This window comes from Pinus tabuliformis, chromosome 3_1 (genome assembly GCF_031772625.1).
Source record: "Pinus tabuliformis cultivar Carrire ecotype Pingquan chromosome 3_1, CPIR1, whole genome shotgun sequence".
NCBI classification, from domain to species: Eukaryota; Viridiplantae; Streptophyta; class Pinopsida; order Pinales; family Pinaceae; genus Pinus; species Pinus tabuliformis.
Window position 1 is genome coordinate 897,157,303 of NC_142301.1, and position 26,191 is coordinate 897,183,493.

General features: G+C 41.3%; 1 protein-coding gene across 2 annotated transcripts in view; it reads left to right on the plus strand.

Annotated features, from left to right (window-relative positions):
* LOC149190532 (vacuolar acid trehalase) overlaps positions 1-26,191 on the plus strand; it is a 548,002-nt gene that overhangs the window by 407,281 nt on the left and 114,530 nt on the right. The window lies entirely within an intron of this gene.

A 26,191-nucleotide genomic window follows, 5' to 3' on the forward strand; every position in this document is an offset into this window, starting at 1 on the left:
TTGGATCAGTAAATCTTATTTGGCTTCCTAGATATATCTGTATTGAGTCTGAGTTGTTATTTTCCTGCAATACACAATCGAAAAACCATCAATGAATAGTCTACTTAACCACCTTCAAATATTCTAACAAAATAAAGGAAAGGGTGGTTAAAAGTACAATATGTATTAATTATATACAGGCTAATTTACAAAAGCTGAAGCTTGCAAAAAGAGTATTCACCATATCCTTATACTACTAAAACCAAAGCAATGCAACATTTCAGTGATAAAGTTTGTCATGACCCCATTTTTATTTTCCTTTATAGTACAGCCAGGATGCATTTCCAGGATATGTATTGGCCAGGCCATAGGAGTAGGATTATATCATCAGGGGTCCCGGACGAGTTTTGAGGAGTTTTTATGGGATCTGAAGGCATTCGCTTGGCATATTTCATCTTCCGCACAGCTTGTCTTTCGTTCTGTTGCATTCCGACAACTTAAAAAAAACAGGATTATTATTGGGCCTAATTTAATTTATTACACTTGAGGTCGCATTCCGGGAGGAACATTTGGTGAAATACCTTAGTATAATAGTTCGTTGGAACTAGAACGACAAGATCTACAGGATGGGATGGTGAGATGAGACTTCCAATGGCTAGATGAAGCATGGTGAGCGATTTACCATTTTCCCATATTAAAAGTGACTTTAATTAGTCACTTAATTAAATTAAAGGAGGGGAAAATAATTAATTAAAGGAAAAATGGCCAAAAATGACTTAGTGAAATAAAATTAAATTGAAAGTCACTTAGATGGAGTCAAAAAGATAATATTAAAATAATCAAAATAAGATGTTTCTAGAGACTTGGAGATCTATCTATGGATTCTTTAAAAGGAGGAGGAGATCATTTGGGATATCTTTGAGTTGAGTATTTTTCTTGTGGAGAGGTTTGGAGAACCAGGGGTTCCCAGCTTCAGCAGTAGCCCCAGGATGGAAACCCTTCAGTGATTCAGGGAGAGTGGACGAGTACCCATCTCTCCCCTTGGCTAAGTTGCACGAAACGGGGAAACGCGGAAGCGAAACGAAACGGGGAAGCGAAACGAAACGCGACCTCCCCAAATTTTGGAAACGGGGAAACGCGAATATATATATATATATATATATATACTAAAAACATTTAAAAATTATTAATATATATATGTGCAATCATAAAGCATTAATGATACATTTACTTAAACATTTTAACATTAAGATTAAATTTACATCACATTTACTCATGAGTCATCACATAATGAAAATAAAAATATAGGAACTGGAAAATCCAAAATCAGCCTTTATTTATATTAGTATATGAGGCTGCAAGTACAATAAAGACTATAAGGCTGCTGAAATCTCTTTCTCCCGCTGCTGAAATCTACTTTGCTCACTGCTCAAAACACCAGCTACTGAAACAACTGCCAATCTCCAAGAGAAACTCCTTGCTGAATAGTGTGATGAGAGAATGAGAGGCACTGCTCTTTTATAACTTTAGAAATGGTTTCTAGAACAGCTTAGAAACCCTAAAAAAAATTAAAAACTAATTAGAAAAAAAAAAAAAAATTAAAAACAAGTCATTTTTTTGGGGAAACGGGGCCCGTACGGCCTGGAAACGCGTTTCCGGCCGTACGGGCACGTTTCCATTTCGGGAAACGTGCCCGTACGGCCGGAAACGCGTTTCCAGGCCGTACGGTACGCCGAAACGCGTTTCCGTTTCGTTTCCGGCCGGAAACGGACCCCTAGGCAACGTTTCCTGCAACTTAGCCCCTTGGTAAATTCATCCAGAAGTCACAGGAGAGTTTAGCAGTCGCATCTCAGTTCAGTGTTGGAGGGCCATGGTAGCATTGAAGCAAATTCTTGAGGCCGGCTTTTTCATCTCAATTCTCAGCTATATGGGTTGTATCAACATGTAAACCCCAGTTTACTTAATAATAAAGCTAAGAATTTTCCTATTCATCGTGTTATTGGATTCTAGTGCTTGTTTTGTTATATTTTACATGGCAATCTTCTGCTAAATGAATTAAATTTTATATGTAGCATTTTGTTGAGTTAAATTGTGAGAAATTGCCAAAACTTTCAGTTTGGGACATTACAAAGCTCCTAAGTCACAGGACACGTCCCCTAGGGTCCCGTGTCCCGTATTTTACGTATTGGACACGAAAACGGCCCTAATACGTGTCCAATACGATTTTTAACGTGTCATAAAAATCGAATACGTATTCGACGTTTTCCATTCGTGTCATAAATTTAGAATACGCGTATTTTGTACATAGAATACGTTGCCCTAACGTATTTCGATGTTTGAATACGTATTGAAAAAAAAACGTGGTTTATAACGTAAGCGTCGGTCTATTCCGGCCCCCGGGTTATTTTCGGTTGTCTGGAGCTGTCGTGTGGAGCTGCGGGAGTGTTCGTTCAAGACCAGCGTTAAACCAGTAAGCCGAATGATATTTAATATTTATTATTTATGCTTGTAATGATTATCAATTTATCCCCCATATCCACTGTGTCTCTACATCGATACCCATCGAGAAAAACAACAGACAATACTTTGAAGTTCCGGCTTACAAACTCCGGTTGGTTAGTGAGATTCGGTGAACGACTTGCTAGTTGCTAGTCAATTGAGATAATGTCTTAGCTATCCAGGTCCTCGACCGTAGACAGTAAACTCAAGCAATCTCGAACATAGCTTCATATTACAAAGATCTTAGTTTGCAACACAGTGGACTCAAATCTTCACTGCAGAAAGGATTCAGATCAAGCCACAGATATGGATTATACCTTAGTCTTGGTTCTCAGGTTTAGTTTGGATCACAGAATTCATACTTACATTTTCCAAAGAGATCTTACAGAGAGGAGGCTCAGTCCTCTCAGTCTCTGCACAAACTTCAGACATTTGTCATAAAAATAGTTGACTTAAGATTTGTTCAATTTTCCACGGGGATATAAATGCTTGGATAGTCACCTTCTCACTCTTCCACAAACTTGGACTGTAACATAATGTAGCTCGGACTTGTTTACTTTCTAAACCATAGAGATGATGAACTTTTCATTATTTGCAACAGTAATATAGCTCGGACTTCCTTTCCTTCCTTAAATGCTTGGACCTTGAACCACAGAGAGAAGAGACTTGGACTATCTCAGATGAATGGCCTATACCATATTCTTATTACCCCCCGGATCATAATTATGCACTAAGCAATACCACAGCAACATAGCAGTACCACATGGATATAATTAAGATTTGTTTCATAAATACAATAGGTTAGAACTTGCTACATATGTTTCACAGGTTTTTAAATTTTTTTAATGGTTTTTTCATCACAGAAATGTTTCAGAGTGCCACGTTTGTTTGCTGAGACTTCTTTTGGTTGCCGAAATGTGAACGATAAATGTAAAACCCAGTAAAGAAACAATCCTATAATTTCAATTTGGATCTCTGAGTTTGAAGCTCAATGTTCAGATTTCAGAATATTAAAAGTTATAGCCATCAGCGCTTTGTTTGTTTGGTTCTGTGGTTCCAGTTCTCTTGCTTTTGTTGTGGATTCACTTAGGTTTTTCGTTGAATGCAGGAGTAAATTCCCTTTTGGTGTTGTCTTGGTTTGGTTCAGGGATAAATTTCTTTTATGTTTTGGACTTTCAGATCAGATCTTTGCTAGATTTTTCTTTTATTGTTTGGATCCACCTTTGTATCTTCTTGTAGCAGGTAATTGCTTGGTTCAGGGTTTATTTTATCTTTTGGTTGGGGTTTTTGTGACTCGCTTGATTGTATTGCAGGTCTTAAATACCATTTCCAGTTTGCACTGAGAGGCCAACTTCATATGGTATCCTACAGCACATTTGCATGTACAGAATTAAAGCCCACATATCAACTGTTACAAATTTAATACTCTGTACTTTGTATCCTACAGCACATTTGCATGTACAGAATTAAAGACACATATCAACTGTTACAAATTTAAAAATTAATACTCTGTTCTAGTCACTTCTGATCAGTTGCCAACTTGCCACCTTCTAAGGACATCTTCAAGGCATGGAACCCTGCTTGTTTGTCTGTATTCATCAGTGTTGAAAATATCGGTATCGGCAAAATATCGGCGAGGGTCCAGAAAATATCTTATCGGCAATATCGGCGAAAATATCGGCAAAATATCGGCAAATATCGGCAAGCATAAAAAATAATTTTTTCAAATTTTTAAATATAGCCGATATTTTCAAAATATCGCGATATTTTGCCGATATTTTCCGATATTTGCCGATATTTTCTCGGTTTTGAAAATATCGCGATATTTTCTCGGCGATATATCGTTTTGCCGAAAATATCGCGATATTTCCGAATATCGCCGATATTATCAACAGTGGTATTCATAACTTCACCGTTACAGTCCCATATGAGATATCTGTAGCAATCTAAACACAGTGACACACTGATATAAACTGTCAATACTAAATAGTCATCCTCTTACCTGTGTAAAGGAGTGTCAAATTCATAATTATTGCGGTTTGTGACAAATTGACAATTTACAAACAGTAAGAAACAACAAGACTTTAATTGTGACTTTAATTGTTTTTTTTGTAGGTGAAGGTGTGTGGACTTTATAACAGTGAGAAGATTAATGGCTCAATCATCCAAGGCAGCCGGCAGAGGTCAAAGGAAGGGCAGTGCTTTTCGTGGTCCCCGCCCTCCAACTCCAAGTGTTTCAGTTTCTGTTTCACCTTCTCCTGGTCATAGTGCCCCAAGTGCTTCAAGTGAAGCTGTAGGTGTTTCTCAGCCAACATTAACATATGATGCTGCTGCAGCAAGACAACAAGCACAGCTAAAAAAATACCCTCTCTGGAAGTATGTAACCAAGAAGCAAGTGCCAAAGACTGGTCCGGGAGGGAATGTGCATTGGTCTTGTAATTTCTGCAAGGGTGAATTTAAGAGCACTTACTTTCGAGTTAAGGGCCATTTGTTGGGCCTTCCTTGTGGAATTGGAGCATGCAAAACTATCAGTCAGGACGAAAGAATGGATTTGGAAAGGGAGGATGCAGCTGGCTCTGTGAATGTGGTGGCAGCAAGCAGGAAAACTAGTAAAAATGAAGATCCTCTTCCATTCTTGAGGAATTCTAATATTAGTAGATTTGGGAGAAAAGAAATTCAGCCAACAAAAAAGAGGGCAGCCCAAACTTATAGTGGTCCAATGGACAAGATTTTTCGGCGTGAGCAGCGAGATGAGGTTGATCTTACATTGGCATTCTTTTTCTATCTCAACTTCATTTCTTTTAATGTTGCACGGTCTCCTATGTTTATTGAGATGTGTCGAGCTCTAGTTGATAGGGCTCCAATTGGGTATGTGCCTCCAAGTTCAGAAAAACTTAGAACCACATTGTTGGTGAAGGCAAGGAAGGAGGTGGATAAAATTCTACAACCTATTAAATCATCATGGATCTCATCGGGTGTCAGTATTGTCTCTGATGGATGGACAGATACAACACGCCATCCTCTCATCAATTTCATGGTATATTCTCAAAATGGACCGGTTTTCTTGAAAGCAGTTGATGCTCTTGGACAATACAAGGATGCACAATATATGGGTGAGCTGTTTATTAAAGTTATTGAAGAAGTAGGCATTGAAAGTTGTGTGCAAATTATCACAGATAATGCACCTGTTTGCAAAGCAGCTGGCTTGATTGTGGAAACTAAATATCCACAAATATTTTGGACACCATGCATTGTTCACTCTTTGAATTTGGCACTCAAATCTATTGCTTCAGATGTGACATGGATTGGCAATCTTATTGAGGATGCACGTCATATCCGAAATTTTGTGCAAAACCATACCAATGCCCTCACAATATATAAAGAGTACACACATCTATCCTTGTTGAAGATTGCAGATACTCGGTTTGCTTCCTCATTCATCATGCTTAAGAGGTTGAAGGAGGTGAAGGCCGCTCTTGGGGCCATGGTTATTTCAGATCTTTGGTCTTTTTGGAGAAAGACGGATCAAACAGCTTCAAAAAAGGTAAAGGACATAGTGTTAGATGATGGTTGGTGGGAAAGGGTGGATCTTACCATAAAGATCATGAACCCTATCATTTCTTTCTTGCGGTTTGCAGACACGGACCAGCCCATCTTAGGAGAGGTTTATGAGGGTTGGGATTCCATGATTGAGTCTGTGAAGACTATTGTTATGGAGAATGAGTGCCCTGCATATGAGACATCAGCAGAGAGCTTATGGTCCACCATACAGGATATTCTTATCTCTAGGTGGGATAAGAATTGCACACCTTTGCATTGCTTAGCTCACTCTTTGAATCCCAAGTACTACAGTCAAGAGTGGCTCCATGGTGGGACCTCACACAGATACCCTCCTCACATGGATGGAGAGATTTCACAGGGGAGGAAGATAGCATTCAGAAGGATGTTTCAGGATAACACATCTTTTCTTGAGGTGGAGGAAGGCTTTGTAGAGTTCTCCACTGGCACCAGGAGATTTGGGGCGTATGATGTACTTGGAGATAGGGGGGTCAAAAGTGCCTATGCATGGTGGGCAACTCATGGGGCAGCATGCCCTATTCTACAACAGTTAGCCTTGAGGGTCCTCTCTCAAATTACTTCATCTTCTTGTTGTGAGAGGAATTGGAGCACTTACGGGAATCTATATAGTTTGAAAAAGAGCAGGCTTGAGCAATCCAGGGCGGAGACAATGGTGTATGTGCACACCAACCTTCGTCTTATTTACAGGCAGAGACAGGAGTGGTTGAAGGGAAAAACAAAGATGTGGGATGTGTTTCCTGATGATATGGGCTTGGACGACAGTATTGAGTTGGCATTAGCCAACATGGATCTTAATGACCCAGTGCTAGAGCCAGTGACTTTTGATGATGAGACACAGCATCTTGAGGGGTCATCCTCCACAGCAGCAGATCCTGGATTGGGCATAGAGGAGGAGGATGGAGTACAGTCAGATGGCAGTGGCAGTGATGGTGACTATGACATAGAGGACATGGACTATTGATAGAGTGATGAGTCATGACTCATGGACCAGTACCGAGCTATGATATTCCTACTTATTTTGTATCTAGTATCTACTCTTTTGTATTTTCCATTGGCATTCTCTCAGGAGTCAGTATCTACTATAGTCTATGATCTATCTATGTACATTGTAAACACTGAACAGTGATACATTTTGATTTTGATGACTTAATGGAAAATCTGCATTTTATGGTTTTAATATCTAAGTTCTAAATTTATAATTAGTAGTAAGTACTTACTACTTAGTTTCTTATGTGCTTGTAAGTTGTAAATTTTGATTCTATTTATTTTTTTAAAGTGAACTATGAACTTTGAGAAGTAATTATATTTTAATTTGATTAGATAAGCTGCAACCTGCAATTTAATATGGATAAAAAACTATATTTCGGTATATATATATATATATATATTTTTTATTAAATATATATAAAACGTGTCCCCCGTGTCCTGTTTCCAGGTCGCTGCGTTTCGTATTGAATACCTCGTATTTACGTGTCCTCCGTGTCTCGTGTCCTCGTGTCATGTGACTTAGCAAAGCTCTAATCAATCAAGCCACTAAATCCCCCGTTGTGTGTGTTAGTTTTTGGTAGCATCGGAAGTGCTCTAGCCTTGAAAATTGGTGTAGAGGCTAAGGTACATGAGTTCTAAAGAACCTAGAAACCGTTTGGTGAAATTCCACCCGGATTGTATTTTATTAAAATAATTAATATTTTTAATGGAGTCCCTAAGTCTAAACTTAGGGAAATTAAAATATTAATGGGTATTAATCAAAATATGGGTGAGAATGATCTAGAAGGTGGATCAAATCATGTTTTAATCTTAGCTGTTGATTAGAGGCTTAATCTCGGTCGTTGAAGACTCAAAAAAAAAAATATAAAATGGAGGCTTGGGGTTCATTTGAAAACACACAGAGAGATTGAGTAAATCGATTTTCTGAGGTGAGAAGTTCTCAAGAGGAAAATCGATTGGGGAGATCTTGCAGCTGAGGGGCAGAAAGAATCCGGGAGAAGGACTTTCCGGAAAATACAGAACAGAGAGGCGGAGAGAGCTTGTAGAGAAGCAGCGCAGTAGTCGGGAGAGCTAACGCTAGGCCAATCTGGGCCCACGCAGTCCTGATGTAGAGCCAGAAGGGCCAGCACAGAGTAGAAAATATGCCTGTCAAGCAGAATCCAGAACTATCAGAACATCCGAAACTGCCTGGGACTGCTGGAACTGTCGAGACTCGAAACTACCTGGAGAGATGACACAGAGGGCAGAGAAGGTGACGCAAAGCCAGTGCAGAAATAGTCGGGGTTAGCCAACCTTGTGCTAGATCAGCCAGAATTCTGCCAGATGAAGTGAGATAAAACTCACTCAAATTTTCCGCTAGTATTTTCTCTGTAAAGGATTGCTAGATGAGCATCCTAGATTGTATTCAGATATTTACTGCCAATAATAAGAATCCTCAAATCTGCTGCACTGGTTTTCCCACATTGGGTTTTTCCAGGGACAATTGTCCAAAAACAAGTGTGTCAATGTGATTGTTCATATGTTGATGTTTCTCTTGCCGTTTAATTTTCAGTTCTAGTTTGTGAAGTCTGCAACTGAATTTATTTTGGTATTTACTGAAGTATTGGTAAATAACTTATCATAAATAAGTAGGAGAAATAAATCAATTATTGCAGCAAATTTTCACATGGTATCAGAGCAAGGTTCAGGCAAGATGGAAGCAAAGAAAAAGGGCATGGAGAACAGTAGGGATCAGAATATTTCCGAATTAGCTTCCAGGCTGGAAGAGGAGTTTGCTTGCCTATCAAGTTCTGCATCAGCCGAGGACTGGTACATTGATAACAAGGCTTCAACTCATATGATTGGAGAACGAGAATATTTCTCGAGCTATCAAGAGGAACAGATGAACTTTCAAATCACAATAGGTAACAGGACAAAGTGAACTCTAGTAGGAAAAGGAACCATTATATTCCAGACAGCAGCATGAGATAGTCTTCGGGCCACGAATGTACTGCATGTGCCAGGTATGGGAATGAATTTGATTTTTGTCTCTCAATTACAAGATAAGGGATATGATGTATACTTCATTGGTAATAGAGTATATGTCAAGCATCCAAGGTGGAAAAAAAGGATATAGATTGGAACTCGAAGCAACAAATTATACAAGTTGCAACTCGAGTCTCCTATGGCACTAATAAGCAGTAATGTCGATGGGGAAAAATAATTAAATGAGTTCCGGCATAGGAGGATGGTACACTTACATCATGGGGCATTACGGATGCTCAAGGAAACTGATACAGGGGCTCCAGTGCTTACTACCAAGCATGATGATACATGCAGAGGTTGCGTGCTAGGTAAGTACGCCAAGGCAACATATTCCAGAAGCAACAATAGAGCTAAGAGCATATTGGGGTTAATACACTTAGACATTTGCAGTTCGATGTCTACAAGGGACATCAGTGGCGCTGAGTATTTTGTTACCTTCATAGATGACCATTCCAGGAAAACTTGGATCTATTTTTCTAGAACCAAGGATGAGATCTTTGATTGGTTTAAAGAGTTTAAGGCTCTAGTGGAAAACCTGACAAGAAGGAAAATCAAGATATTGCGCTCAGACAATGGTAGAGAATACATGATAAGGACTTACTGATTTCTGTGCAAGAGAAGGGATCTGAAGAGAATGGACAGCACCCTATACCCTATAATCCATAACAGAATGGAGTCACAGAAAGGAAGAACGGAACTATTGTTGGAGCAGCAAAGGCGATGTTATATGATTAGAATCTACCCAAGTTTTTATGGGCAAAAGCATGCAGCACGGCTATACAGATTTAGAACATGACTCCTCATAGGGCTTTAGGAAAGAAGACACCAGAATGAGTTTTCACAGGAAAGAAGCCAGAAGTAAGTCACCTCAGGATATTCGGAAGTGTAGCTTATTGCCATATTCCAAAAGAGAAGCGGAGCAAGTTAGAGCAGACTGTCGAAGTTGGGTATCTAGTAGGTTACAACAAGACTTCAAAGGCATATCGGATCTACATTTTGAGCAGTAGAAATATTGTAGTAAGGCGGGATGCAAAGTTCATGGAAGATAGAGCGTTCAGGAAATCTCATGAGATGCCATTTAAAGAACGGGATGAGGATGCTCCTCTAGTCTAGCAACAGGGATCAGATCTGGCAGGTTGACAAGCATTTGGTTCAAGCACAGTGACCAGTACTAGCATCTCCTCAAGAGAAGAGGAGCCAGGAGTGTCACAGTAGGTACAAGAAGAGGAACAAATGGAACCTCCCACCACCAGTGGAAGAACTAGCCGAGAAGTACGACAGACTCTGAGGGACGCAGAGGAATTCGTTGGAGCTCCTAGAGCCGAAAAAAGGCAGCGTAGACAACCTGACAAGTACCAAGCATTGGTAGCTCAGGTCGAAGAACCCTCTAGTTTTCAAGAAGTCATACAACACCAAGTATGGGTGGATGCCATGGTAGAAGAGTACAGTTCTATCATGACAAATGATGTCTGGGAAATTGTACCAAGACCAGAGAACAGATCAGTTGTAGGTTCAAGATGGATCTACAAGATCAAGTATGCTACAGATGGCAGCGTAGATAAGTACAAGGCTAGTTTTGTTGCAAAAGGATATGCACATAAGGAAGGAATAGGCTATGAGGAAACCTTTGCCCCCTGTAGCTGGATATACCTCTATCAGATCTATTATATCCCTTGCAGCATAGATGGGATGGGAGATTCACCAAATGGATGTCAAGACAACATTCTTGAATGGGGTGATAGAAGAAGAGGTATATATCGAACAACCAGAAGGTTTCGAAACACATGAAAAGAGAACTCATGTGTGCAGGTTGAAGAAATCCTTGTACGAGCTAAAACAAGCACCCAGAGCTTGGTATGGTCGAATTGACAGCTACTTACAACAGTTTGGATTCATCAAGAGCGATGTCAATCCCAATCTTTATTATCTGTTGGCAGAAGGTAAGTCGTTGATTCTGGTATTGTATGTGGATGATCTATTTTTGACAGGATCATCCAAACTCATAGAGGATTGTAAGAAGAACCTGGAAACTGAGTTTGATATGAAGGATTTGGGGCTAATGCACTATTTTCTGGGATTGGAAGTTTGGCAGCAGGATGGTCGACCTATGGCTACACCTATAATTACCAATTGGAAGAAAATAGATGCTTCGGGAGGCAAGGAAGTGGACCCCACCTTATACAAACAACTCATTAGATCACTTGTGTATCTGGTCAACACTAGGCTAGACTTGTGTTATGTTGTCAACACCCTTAGTCAATTCATGGTGGAACCAAAAAGGCCGCATTGGGCAGCAACAAAGCACATTCTCAGGTATGTGCGTGGAACAGTGACTTTTGGATTCAGGTACACCAAGGGCAATGATATCGAATTGAGTGGATTCACTAATGCAGATTGGGCAGGAAGTTCAATAGACAGGAAAAGTACCACTGGGTATTGCTTCAGTATTGGATCTAGGATGACCTCCTGATGCAGTAAGAAGCAGAAGTATGTAGCTCTGAGCTTTGTTGAAGCTGAGTATATGGCAACTAGCAAAGCAATATGTGAAGCTATATGGCTCAGGAAACTGCTTGTAAATATATTCAGGAGAAGGATGGAAGCAACAAGGATCTTCTGTGATAATCAGAGTTGTATCAAGCTCTCTAAAAATCCAGTATTTCATGATCGCTCCAAACACATTGATATTCGGTGTCACTTTATCAGACACTGTGTGTAGCATGGAGCGGTACAGTTGGAGTACACTCCCACAAGAAATCAGGTGGCAGATATACTCACCAAGGCTCTAGAAAGAGCCAATTTTGTTCAATTTCGAGAACAGATGGGTATGTTGGAAAATCCCTTTCAATAGAATGATGCAGCGTTTGAGAGGGGGTTGTAGTACAACTGCAGCAGTGGCAGTGGCAGTGGAAGTGTCATAAGCACCAGTACAGTAGCACAGTGTTGGTGGCAGCAGTAGTGCAGAAAGAAGATGCTTCAGAGACAGAGCAGCATGAAGGTGGACATTGTTGCTAGAGCACTTTCCTCGCTAAGAGGGAGTGTTAGTTTTTGGTAGCATCGGAAGTGCTCTAGCCTTGAAAATTGGTGGAGAGGCTAAGGCACATGAGTTCTAAAGAACCCAAAACAGTTTGGTGAAATTCCACCCAAATTGTATTTTATTAAAATAATTAATATTCTTAATGGAGTTCCTAAGTCTAAACTTAGGGAAATTAAAATATTAATGGGTATTAATCAAAATATGGGTGAGAATGATCTAGAAGGCAGATCAAGTCATGTTTTAATCTTAGTCGTTGATTAGAGACTTAATCTCAGTCGTTGAAGACTCAACAGGAAAAATATAAAATGGAGGCTTGGGGTTCATTTGAAAACACACAGAGAGATTGAGGAAATTGATTTTCTGAGGTGATAAGTTCTCAGGAGGAAAATCGATTGGGGAGATCTTTCAACTGAGAAGCAGAAAGAATCCAGGAGAAGGACTTTCCAGAAAATACAGAACAGAGAGGCAGAGAGAGCTTGTAGAGAAGCAGCGCAGTAGCCGGGAGAGCTGACGTTGGGCCAATCTAGGCCCACGCAGTCCTGACACAGAGCCAGAAGGCCCAGCGCAGAGCAAAAACGCTGCCTGTCACACAGAATCCAGAACAGCCGGAACTGTCCAGAACTGCCAGGAACTGCTGAAACTGTCAAGAACTGCAAGAACTGTTGGAACAATCGGGAGAGCTGACACAGAGGGCAAAGAAGGTGAGACAGGGTTGACGTAGAGCCAACGCAGAAATAGTCGGGGTTAATCAGTCTTGTGCTGGATCAACTAGAATTCTGCAGGGTGAAGTGAGGTAAAATTCACTCAGATTTTCCGCCAGTGTTTTCTCTGTAAAGGATCGCTAGATGAGCATCCTAGATTGTATTCAAATATTTACTGCCAATAATAAGAATCCTCAGATCTGCTACACAGGTTTTCCCACATTGTGTTTTTCCAGGGAAGGTTGTCCAAAAACAAGTGTGTCAATGTGATTGTTCATATGATGATGTTTCTCTTGACGATTAATTTTCAGTTCTAGTTTGTGAAGTCTGCAACTGAATTTATTTTGGTATTTACTAAAGTATTGATAAATAACTTATCATAAATAAGTAGGAGAAATAAATCAATTATTGCAGCAAATTTTTACAGTGTGCACCCGATGGGTTAGTCAACATGCCGATCAAGGTAACAACCTCCTAGGTAAGGGCACCATCCAACATTCTAACCAAGTAAAGCGTCCACCCAAACTGAGGGATGCAGATGTCAAGGAAGCATCACCAAGGGGCTAGGAGACATAGTGCTCTCTTAGCAAGGTGAAAACACTTTTGGAGTAGCCCCAAAAGCTAACATGTAGAAGTTGCCACACCCTTCTAGAAAGCAGTATGTCAAGATTTTTCATTGAATAAATTCATCTGGGTACATAACAGATATACTCTACCTCAATAGTGTTATCCATATGCCTCCACAACAGTTGGGAAAAAAGACTAGATCTCATACTATAGGACCTACAAAGAAGAGTACATCTACTATTTACTAGATTTGAGAGATGGTTGTGAGATTTCAAACTGCAACATAACACTAGATCCTAGGACACCTTTTGGTTGAAATATTTGGGGGCATTTGTAATATCCATGTCTCCTAGGATGTACTCCTTAATATGGGAAAAGTCCCCAATCACACCAGGTATGGCCTTAAGGCAAAACGCTTAGAGAAGGGGCTGTCACCTATTCCCAACTCTCTCCATTTAGGTTCTCTCCTAGCTAAACTAAGGGGCGTAGTCCCTAAAATGATTCTAAAAGGGAAACTTGCTAAGGGTAACAAGCTCTAAGAGATTATGATGTTAATTAGATTAGTTAAGGCTTCACCAATTTAACAACTTGAATTATATCTTGAAATGAGAATGATTAGCAAGTATGAATAATTAAGAGCATATAACAATCAATAATGGAGATAAATCAATTATATTCAACAAGATATCCTGCAAGACAAATATAATTAGACCAGTGCCAAATATACTTGCAAGAAATATATGCTCACAAATAAATTCACAATACTTGCAAATATGATATATCAAGAAGATCAACAAGTTGCACAATTAGAGAAGCTACAAAGCAAGAGGTTAGTGAACCACACAAGAGATTATATATAACTTTAAGATATGAGCAATAAATGGATTTAGAACTTGCAAGGAAATAGCTCTTGTACTTTAAAGAGATATATGCTCAATTATTATGGAATGACATTTCAGGGGAAATTGGCAAGTTCATGTGAATGAACAAGTAGAAGGATATAAATGAAATACACGCAAAGATGAAATGCTCACAATTTAACTCATACAATAACCAATTGTGTGAAAGATACAAACAAGTGTATGTGAAGTGTGTGAGGCAAAGTGGTCTTGGTAGATTTTAATAAATGCCTAATCTAGGGTTTGACTTCCCCTCAATTCCTCCAACTTGGTAAAGAGTGAGGTTGTTGCAAGAAGGCTAAGAGAGAAGGCTAAGGCCACATTAATGATACCCCCTTAGGACTTCAGTACAACCCATGTGCCTTTGTTACTACAAGGGCTCGGCCATGAGAACTGCAAGGTCACACGTTTAAACCTTTGTTCCAAACTCAAATATCTGTGAATTAAATGATAGTTAGGGAAGGTTGTCCTAAATGTCTATCAACTAGGCTTATGCTTAGAGGTTAATTTTAGAAATGTAAACTAGATCTAAAATGCAAATGAGATCAAAAAGTTAATTGCTTCAAGTGAGATACAATTAGAATGAGATGCTTCAAAAGTGAAATATCTTAAGATTTATCAATAGAAAAATATTATTCCAGTTATATGATCAAATTAGCAATTAGTACTTTGAACACAAGTTATGACATCAATATGAGATTAATCTTTTTCCAATGATTAATGAAGCAAGCAAAAATCTCCCAATGAAACAAAGCGAATTAGATCAAAAAGATAATGAGTTAAAGAAGTTAAAGCCACTTCAATAGAGATGCTAATTAGATCAAGTTATTCCAATGCAAATTAAATCAAGTAGCTCAAGAGAATTAGATCAAGGCAAGTGATTGAAGCTACTTACGAAATAAGATTAGATCAAGAAAACTAATCTATCAAATGCAAAATGAAACAAGTTAGTGATTAGATCTAATGACTAAGCTAGCAAAAAAATGAAAACAAACTAGAGACTAGCTATCCAAGAGGCTCTCCTACCAAATGAGGAGATAGGGATACCAAGGGGAAGAAACCCCAAGCTCCCTCAAAAAAAATTCTTTTATTATATTACAAAATTGAAACCCTCTTTGAGAAAAGAAAGGGCTTAGATCTTAGAGGAGGGCTTACAGCAGAATTGGCTTCAATGAGCTTGATACCCCTTCCTCAAAGAACTAAAAAATTTGAAAAAAAAAATTACAAAAAAAATTATGATGAAATTACATTGAGAATTCCACTAAAACAATTTGTTTTCCCTTCAAAAAAAATTCACTTCAGCTGTAAGACATCCAAACAAGGAGGAATTTTCAGATGAGAGGAAAGGAGAGGCCTCTCTAGGCTTGCACCCAAGAGAAAAAGGCCCTAAAGATGGTGTTCTAGTCTCGACAGTTGTCAGAGAGGCTATTAAACACTAGGACTCCAGAGCCCAGAAAAGATTTCAGGAAAATCCACCTAGAAGTGCCTTAATTAAGTTAACTAATTAGTAATTAAATTTTTCCTAACTTATGGAAAATGATTAATTAACAAAATGTAATTGAGGAAGGTGATATTTCTCTAGAAACTCACACGAATCGACTAGGAAATGATCTGAAGCATTGATTAAGTTTTAATCCTCGTTGTTGGAATCCCAACTGGAGATTTTAAGAATAGGTTGATGGGTAGATCGAGGAACATACTTGAGGTCGAATTTCCTTGGGCAGTTCGATTTTCCAAAGAGCAGCAGCATTCTGCCAGAAGAGTTCGAGCTAGAGAAGGGACACAGAGACAGTGAGTCTCGAGGAAGTCGTCTAGTTCTTAAGAGTAGCTTGTAGAGAGGCAGAGATAGCCACAGAGAGGCTGATGCAAGGGGTGCACAATAGCATCTAGACAGAATTCGATTTAGCTGGTGGAAGGGTCATTTCAGGAACTAGTGGTCGGAGAAATTCAAGAGGACCAAGCCAGAGGCATCCAGACCAGCAGCAGTCAACCAATAGCTGATTCGAGGCAGTTACGAGCCGGCGAGTTTTAAGCCTGCGTGGAAGTGATGCAAGGCCAGCGCAGAGGCAGTTGGAGAGCCAGTTCGAGTGGCTTCATTGTGTTGAATTTTGTAGCTTGGGAGGTATTCCAAGCCTTGAGGATCGAGGGTTTGGGGGAAGGAGCTCCACAAGTGGCCTTGTGGGCTTGAAACTCAAACTTGGGGTTTTGCACCCATCGATGTTTTGGCCAAAACTGTGACAAGATTGTGACATGTGATGGATGAGGATGATAGTAGATGACGAGAAGAATCCAACGCATCAAGAATCGTCCCATTCCAAGTTGTCGTTGAAGAGATTTGAATTTTTGAAGATATTGTGTGGGCTTGTGGCACAAAGTTTAGGTCGGCTTGATGTTTCAGTGACCTTATGACAATTAGCAAGCCCTCTTGGAGAAATTCGTTGAAGCCCCACACAAAGGTATAAAAGGAGGACTTGTGTGAGGCATTATAATATATGCTTGAGCATAAGATAGAGCTCGATTTAGGTGAGGGAGATCTCAGAATCAGCCGCAGACCTAGGAAGACTCCAAATGAAGGGAAAGGAGGCTAGATTTGGCATTCTTCATCACTGTTTGGAGGTTGAGTTCATCTCAGGGCTGGCCGATCTGAAGAGTGGTAATTCTCGACTGCTTTGTGGCTTGTCTTGCCCACGACTGCAGGCTAGATTTGGAATTATTCATGACTGTTTGGAGGCCAAGTTCACTCAGGGAAGGTCGAGCTGAAGAGTGGTATTTCTGGATTCTTTTGTGGCTTGTCTTGCCCAGGATTTAGGGCCGCTAGGAATTTGATTCAATTACAAAGGGTCCGAGCTTGATTCATGGTGATTTCAAGAGGGTCGTACGCCCTGTTTTGGGCGCTGAAGGATCAGACCCCTTGTGGACAGAAAGTCGCAGTCCAGAGGTGAGTTTAATGGTGTATTTATGTGTTATTTTGTGTAGGTAACCTCTGTCTACAGGGCCACAGAGAAGGGTTGCTACAGCAACACGTTGAAGGGACTGTTTTGAGGGCAGCAAAGCCTAAGTTAGGTTTGTCCCTTAGGCCACAGCTCCTGGAGATGTTTGCGCAGTAGTTCAAAGGGTGTCTCCATTTGTAAGGGTTGTTTCATGACTACTAGTGTGCGCAAATTTGTGGTGTTTGATCTAAGTGTTGTTGAGTGTCTTATGGAGATGCTTAAGGCCTACAACAATACTTTGAATGCCTAGGAAATAACAACAAAAGGAAGCAACCCAGTTGGAGAAGGAACCACAAAGTTTGGAGCAGGGGTTAAGGGCTGTATGCCCTAACCAAACTTGCAGGAAGCACAGAATTCAAGGGCAGGAGTGCAGCAACAGGGAGAGTTGTAGATGGCCCTTGGATGATGGTTGGATGAGGTCCTAGGAGTTGGATAGTTGGTATATATTCTAGGGCAATTACATCAGCATATTGGTATGTTTCAAGTCAAGAGGAGCAACAGTAAATTGTAGAGCAGAAGTATGTTTGTCCTCTTGAGCTGATGTAATGTGTTGATGTGGATGAAGACAATTTGATGAAGTTGTTTGTAGCCAAGCAGAAGGGCTTCATAGGTGTTGGATGCCCTAACTAGAGGCAGATGCTACAACGATGCTTGGTCAGTTGGAGGGCAGCGTGAGAGGAGACCAAGTGTGAACGTGGATTGGGCATTTATGGTCTAGTGGAGGACAGCGTGATAGTGCCCAAGTTGGAGCTCAGTGTGCACCATCTTCATGGGCCTAGGTGGTTGCTAGAGTGGCAGAAGTTGAGCTCAAGTTTTGATCAGCTAGAGGAGTAGTTGAGCAGTCCTAGACTTGTGTGTGGAGAAGGATTTCTACAGCAAATGATGGGCAGTCTTCCTAGCCCATGTTCATTGTGGGAGATGGACATATTGCAATGATAGGTGGCAACCCTCCATGCCATATTTTGGTCTTCTTTGGAGCAGCGCAGGAAGACCATAGCGGGCTGAAGTCCCTGAGTAGCTGAGGAGCAGCAGTGGGTAGTTGTGATTTGTTCACAAACGGAGTTGTGAACAACTCGTCAAGAATCTTGATGTGTTGTACCGTTGATGGACTAAGGCACAACTAGTGAGCAGATTGAAGAGTTGAGGTTCAATGGCCAGATGGACTTGGATCAAAAGATAGAGGCAGTGCTGCAGATTGGGGGCCAAAGCACCGGGCAGGTACAGGGTACGACCGAGAGGAGCTGAGAGAGCGTGCAACATCCAGATGGTTAGCATAACTTGTGTTAGTTTTTGATAGCATCAGAAGTGCTCTAGCCTTGAAAATTGGTGGAGAGGCTAAGGCACATGAGTTCTAAAGAACCCAAAAACTGTTTGGTGAAATTCCACCCGGATTGTATTTTATTAAAATAATTAATATTTTTAATTGGGTTCCTAAGTATAAACTTAGGAAAATTAAAATATTAATGGTTATTAATCAAAATATGGGTGAGAATGATCTAGAAGGCGGATCAAGTCATGTTTAATCTTAGTCGTTTATTAGAGACTTAATCTCGATCATTAAAGACTCAACAGGAAAAATATAAAATGGAGGCTTGGGGTTCATTTGGAAACACACAAAGAGATTGAGGAAATTGATTTTCTGAGGTGAGAAGTTCTCAAGAGGAAAATTGATTAGGGAGATCTTGCAGCTGAGGGGCAAAGCGAATCTGAGAGGACGACTTTCCAGAAAATACAGAACAAAGAGGCGGAGAGAACTTGCAGAGAGGCAGCGTAGTAGCCGGGAGAGCTGATGCAAAAAAACTGCCTGTCACGCAGAATCCAGAATTGCCGGAACAACCGAAACTGCCGGGAGAGCTGACGAAGAAAAATTGCATGTCACACGGAATCCAGAACTGTCGGAATAGCTGAAACTACTCGAACAACCGGGAGAGTTGACGCAGAGGGCAGAGAAGGTGACATAGGGCTGACACGAAGCCTGAAAGGCTGACGCAAGGCCTACACAGGGCCAACGCAGAAATAGCCAGGGTTAGCTAGTCTTGTGTCGGATCAGCTGGAATTCTGCCAGGTGAAGTGAGGTAAAACTCCCTCAGATTTTTCGTCAATATTTTTCTCTATGAAGGATTGCTAGATGAGCATCCTAGATTTGTATTCAAACATTTCTCCTACATAATAATAAACCCTTAGAACTGCTGCACCGGTTTTCTCACATTGGGTTTTCCTGGGGACTATTGTGTCCAAAAATAAGTGTCCTATGTATCTTGTTCTTTGCTCTGTTTTCTGTTTCATGAGATCAAATATTTAATTAGTGTAGGCTAAAGAATTAATTTTCTTTAGTATTCAGAAGAATAACTTGAAGAATGTAATTTAAAAATCAAGTAGGTGAAGTAGATTCAGATTTGCTGTAGCAGGGGTTCCTTAAAGTCTAGGAATTTTCACATGGTATCAGAGGGTTGATTTTGAAACAGCAAGAGCAGATAAAGTGTTGGACAGTGAGGCCAAAAGCCGCACTTGGCAGCAATTCGAATCCCCTTGAATGGATTGCGCAGTCCTTGCTGGGAAGCAAATCCGAGGAAATCTCTCTCTAAGTGAGACAACAGAGAGGTACCATTTCCTATTCGTGAGTTTGCAGAGGCAAAGGGAGTGATGCAGAGCCTCAGTGCAGTGCTTGAAGGGCGCAGTTTCTGTTGGGGTAGAAATCCGTTGGAAAAGAACAAAGACACGTAGAAGGGGAATTTTTCTCCTCAGAGAACTTTCTGCGAGAAAGTTCAAATTTCTCACTTGCTGAGCAGCTGAGCAGTGCTAGGCAGTGACTAGAGGAGTCAATTGGATAGTTGTGGTGAGATGGGCCACTATGAATCCCAATGTCCTTTGAAGAAAAAGCACAAGCATGATAAACAGGATCCTAAGGCTGCTTTAGCAAAGATTGACGAGGATGAGTATGCCATGATTGCCCAAGCATCTCCAGGAGGGAGATGGGGCGATATTGAGTTGTAGTCGAGAGGACTACATGTGGGCGAGATCCTTGAGGATTCCACCTCTTGGATCAATTCCTTGCTATGGGAGCCCAAGATTCAGCAGTAGTGAGATGGACTTGGTGTCAGATGATACAGTGGAGTGCTTGGAGGACAGATGCAGTGGCTAGGGACCAGAGACTAATCAGCGCAGAGCAAGGTTAGCAGCAGTGCAGTTGGCACAGTGCAGGAGTCAGCATCAGTGCAAAAGATTCAGAGCTTCATAATCAACAACAGTCAGATTCCAACATTCATTGTGTTATGCTGAACAGAGTTAAGTTCAGTTAATTTTGGATGTTTTTCATTTGCTTCTCTCATCAACTGAGTTGCAGTATGGATGCAGTGTTAGCAGTTGCAGTGCTAGCAGCAGAGTAGATGGAACGTTTGAGAGGGAGTTGTAGTACAGATGCAGCAGTGGCAGTGTCATGGGTAGCAGTACAGTAGCAGCAGCAGCATAGTGTTGGTGGCAGCAGCAGTGTAGAAAGGAGGTGCCTCAGAAATAGAGCAGCATGCAAGTGGACATTGTTGCTAGAGCACTTTCCTCGCTAAGAGGGGGTGTTAGTTTTTGGTAGCATTGGAAGTGATCTAGCCTTGAAAATTGGTGGAGGCTAAGGCACATGAGTTCTAAAGAACCCGGAATCCATTTGGTGAAATTCCACCCGGATTGTATTTTATTAAAATAATTAATATTTTTAATGGGGTTCCTAAGTGTAAACTTAGGAAAATTAAAATATTAATGGGTATTAATCAAAATATGGGTGAGAATGATCTAGAAGGCGGATCAAGTCATGTTTTAATCTTAATCGTTGATTAGAGACTTAATCTCGGTCATTGAAGACTCAACAGGAAAAGTATAAAATGGAGGTTTGGGGTTCATTTGGAAACACACAGAGAGATTGAGGAAATCGATTTTTTGAGGTGAGTTCTCAGGAGGAAAATCGATTGGGGAGATCTCGCCGCTGAGGGGCAGAAAGAATCTGGGAGGACTCTCCAGAAAATACAGAACAGAGAGGCGGAGAGAGCTTGCAGAGAGGCAATGCTGAAGCAGAAAAGCTACCTGTCACGCAAAATCCAGAACTACCGGAACAGCTGAAACTGCCGGGAACTGTCGGGAGAACTAACGCAGAGGCAGCGCAGTAGCCGAGAGAATTGAAGCAAAAAAGTTGCCTGTCATGTAGAATCTAGAACTGTCGAAATTGCCGGGAGAGCTAACGCAAAGGGTAGAGAAGGTGACACGGGGCTGATGCAGAACCTAAAAGGCTGACACAGGGCCAACGCAGAAATAGATGGGGTTAGCTAGTCTTGTGTTGGATCAGTCGGAATTCTGCCGGGTGAAGTGAGGTAAAAGTCACTCAGATTTTCCGCCAGTATTTTTCTCTGTAAAGGATTGCTAGATGGGCATCCTGCATAATAATAAACCCTCATAACTATTGCACCATTTTTCCCGCATTGGGTTTTTCCAAGGACTATTGTGTCCAAAAATAAGTGTATCCTATGTATCTTGTTCTTTGCTCTGTTTTCTGTTTCATGAGATCAAATATTTAATTAGTGTAGGCTGCAGAAGAAATTTGCTTCAGTGTTCAGAAGAATAACATGAAGAATGTAATTTAAAAATCAAGTAGGTGAAGTAGATTTAGATTTGCTATAGCAGGGGTTCCTTCGAGTCTAGTAATTTTCACATCTTGTTGAGGGTAGATTGGTTGTCGATGGATTGACACCAAGCCCCAGTTTTGTATTCTTGTAATAGTGGATGTATGAGGGCCATTATCCCTGGTACAGGAGCCCCAAACTGTTGTATTATTCAGTTTATTAATATAACAAAGTTGGGTTATTGTACAAAATTGTAAAAGTTTGTCTATATTTTGTGCACCAATAGATTTAGTGTTGTTCATATTCCATTGTGCAAAGTAGTTTCTTTGGGATCCTTGGTTTGGTAGCGTTAATGATTTAAGATTCTATCCCAGATACCAAGATCGTGGAAAAATAACATGGTATCAAAGCATGTCTGAGCTACTTTGAGGGACAGTGAATCAGAGTATGCACAGTGAAGCAACTCAAAGGGAGTTATGGGTGTCTAGATCATGGAGCAAAGGGTTCAGCTAAAGACATGGAGATGTGGTCTTGACTGGCTTGGCGGCAAGATTGGCTGGGAGTTCTAGTCGATTGGTGGAGAGCTTGGAGAACAAAAGTTTCTTGTAGGACAGATAGTTGATCATGGACTAAAATTGATTTGCCATGGATGGTTAGGATAGCTTGCGGATTTCTTTGGCATGGACGAGATCAACATGATCGAGATGGCTTCATGTGATGGACTACAGGTTGGAATTCTAGAGTCTTCATCGGATCGTGATATTGCATATCCGAGATTGGAGGGATTCGCACGTGTGGTATTTGATCCAGGAGGATGAGTGCTTGCAGGACTGAGCTAGTGGAGATCGTGCAGGCTCAATGGGAGCAGCCCTATGGAGGTTTGGGATCTTCAGGTGCAGATGTGATGAGGTAGAGGCGCTACCGAGATTGCAGGGTTCATTCTATAGAGTATGTTGCTGTGATGGATGCCAGATGGGCTAGTGTTGTCGGATGATGATGGTTACTTCCTAGTCTTGGAAGTAGCTCCCTCACTAAGAGGGAGTGTTGATTTTTGTAGCTTGGGAGGTATTCCAACCCTTGAGGATCGAGGGTTTGGAGGAAGGAGCTCCACAAGTGGCCTTGTGGGCTTGAAACCTAATCTTGGGGTTTTGCACCCATTGATGTTTGGGCCAAAACCATGACGATATTGCGACATGTGATGGATGAGGATGATAGTAGATGACGAGACGAATCCAAAGCATCAAGAATCGTCCAATTTCGAGTTTTCGTTGAAGAGATATGAATTTTTGAAGATATTGTTTTGGCTTGTGGCATTAAGTTTAGGTCAGCTTGATGTTTTAGTGACCTTATGACAGTTGGCAAGCCCTCCTAGAGAAATTCGTTGAAGCCCCACACAAAGGTATAAAAGGAGGACTTGTGTGAGGCATTATGAGATACCCTTGAGCAGAAGATAGAGCTCACTTTAGGTGAGGGAGATCTCTGAATTAGCCGCAGGCCTGGACAAACTCCAAACAAAGAGAAAGGAGGCTAGATTTGGAATTATTCATGACTGTTTGGAGGCCAAGTTCACTCAGGGAAGGTCGAGCTGAAGAGTGGTATTTCTGGATTCTTTTGTGGCTTGTCTTGCCCAGGATTGAGGGCCGCTAGGAATTTGATTCAATTACAAAGGGTCCGAGCTTGATTCATGGTGTATCAAGAGGGCCGTACGCCTTGTTTTGGGAGTTGAAGGATCAAACCCCTTGTGGACAGAAAGTTGTAGTCTAGAGGTGAGTTTAATGGTGTATTTATGTGCTATTTTGTGTAGGTCACCTCTATCTACAGGGCCACAGAGAAGGGTCGCTAAAGCAACACATTGAAGGGACTTTTTTGAGGGCAGTGAAGCCTAAGTTAGGTTTGTCCCTTAGGCTGCAGCTCCTGGAGATGTTTGCACACTAGTTCAAAGGGTGTCTCCATTTGTAAGGGTTGTTTCATGACTACTAGTGTGGGAAAATTTGTGCTGTTTGATCTATGTGTTGTTGGGTGTCTTGTGGAGATGCCTAAGGCCTACAACATTACCTTGAATGCCTAGGAAACAACAACAAAAGGAAGCAACCCAGTTGGAGAAGGAACCACAAAGTTTGGAGCAGGGGTTAAGGGCTAGTTGTATGCCCTAACCAGACTTGCAGGAAGCACAGAATTCAAGGGAATGAGGGCAGCAACAGGGAGAGTTGCAGATGGCCCTTGGATGATGGTTGGATGAGGTCCTAGGAGTTGGATAGTTGGTATATATCCTAGGGCAATTACATTAGCATATTGGTATGTGTCATGTCAAGAGGATCAACAATAAATTGCAGAGCAGAAGGATGTTTTTCCTCTTGAACTGATGTAATGTGTTGATGTGGATGAAGACAATTTGATGAAGTCTGTTTGCAGCCAAGCAGAAGGGTTGCATAGGTGTTGGATGCCCTAACTAGAGGCAGATGCTACAGCAAGGCTTGGTGTTGAAATTTCTAAGTCTGACACGTTAGAAATCCCTATTGCATTATCTGGTTTAATTTCTCCAACTTGTTCATTCCATTAACAAGTTATTTATAAATATAAATACTGAAATAAATACAAATGCATCCTTAACTCATATTCAGATCAGCAACTGAAATAACTGATACAAACACACAAGGGACATCGTTATTTTTGGACAATCGTCCCCTGAAAAACCCAATGTGGGAAAATCGGTGCAGCAGATATGAGGGTTTTATTATTATGCAGTTTCTAAATACAAATAGGGTGCCAAAAATGTCTCACCTAACAGAGAATGCCCTTGGCAGTAGTGCCTCTCCTTGGAGATAGATATTCTGGCTGATCAAACATCGGATGAACGATCCCACAACAACAATGGCAGCTCCTTAGTTGGACAGCGAAAGCTGCTCCAAGCTTCTCTGTTGCTCTGCGTCACTCTATAGGGACTGCGTCACCCTTCCTGACTCACCAACACTCAGTCTGCCCCACAAAAATTCTTCTGGCACTGCCTCTTGGCCCTGCGTCAACTCTGCTAGCCTCTGCGTCAGCTCTCAGGCCCTCTGCGTCACCCACGCTGGCCTCGTCAGCCTCTGCATAGCTCCCAGCTACCTCTGAGTCAGCCTCTCCAGGCTCCGCACTATCTCTGCCTCTTTGCTATGTATTCTCAGCCTCGTGCCAAACTACCCCTCGCTGCAACAGATCACTAGTTCTATTCTTTGAGCAAACCCCACTCCAGAAAATCGAACTGACTGATCAATTTTGGTGTATCTCCAACTGACCCTCAAGCCTCCTCTTATACTTTTCCTGTTGAGTCTTCAACGGCCGAGATTAAGTCCCTAATCAACGGCTAAGATTAGATTTGGCTTGATCCATGTCATTTAGAACATTCTCACCCAATTTTATATTAATACCCATTAATATTTTAATTTTCCTAAGTTTAGACTTAGGAACCCCATTAAAAATATTAATTATTTTAATATATCTCCAACCGGGTGGAATTTCCCCAAACCATTTCTGGGTCTTGGAGATCTTATGTGCCTTAGCCTCTCCACCAATTTTCATGGCTAGAGCACATCCGATGCTACCACAAATCAACACTCCCTCTTAGCGAGGAATGTGCTCTAGTAATGTTTCACCATGGAAACATCACATTGATCCTCCACACTGGTACCTGTGTTGATGCTTGGCCTGCTGCCTCACATCATCTGCATTGTTGCTTCCTGTACTGTTGCCCATGACACTTCCACTGCCACTGCTACATTTGTACTGCAGCTCCCTCTCAATATGTTGCCCATGTTGCCCCTAGCACTGCCACTGCTAACTGCTACACTGCAACTGAGTTACCGAGAAGTAGGTAACTGACTTCTCCCAAACACTGACACCCCAATTAGTCTGGAAGCCCCGTGAAACTGAAGCTGCCTATGCTGCTATCCTGTGCTCCCTTTGCTTCCACTGTGTTGCTGCATACAGCTATGTGTCTCTCGCATTGTTGCAACCTCCACTGCGCTGCCTCAGAGTTCTGAACCCAAGCACTACCTTGCTACTCCACTACACTTTGCTCCACCTGACACATGTCATTTTGTTACTGTCGTTAAGGGCCCCCCTAGCCAGATATGATCCAAAAGTTTGGGCACCTCAAGGATCCTGCTCCTAGTATGTAGTCCTCCTGACTACAACTCGATGTCTCCCCACCTCTTCTCTAGAGGTGCATGAGCACTCATGGCACAGTCATCATCAGTCTCAACCTCTTTCTCCACCTTAGCTAGAGCTGCCTTGGAGTCGGAAGCCTCTCCCTTGTTTTTCTTCCCGGGACACTGGGATGCATAATGTCTTA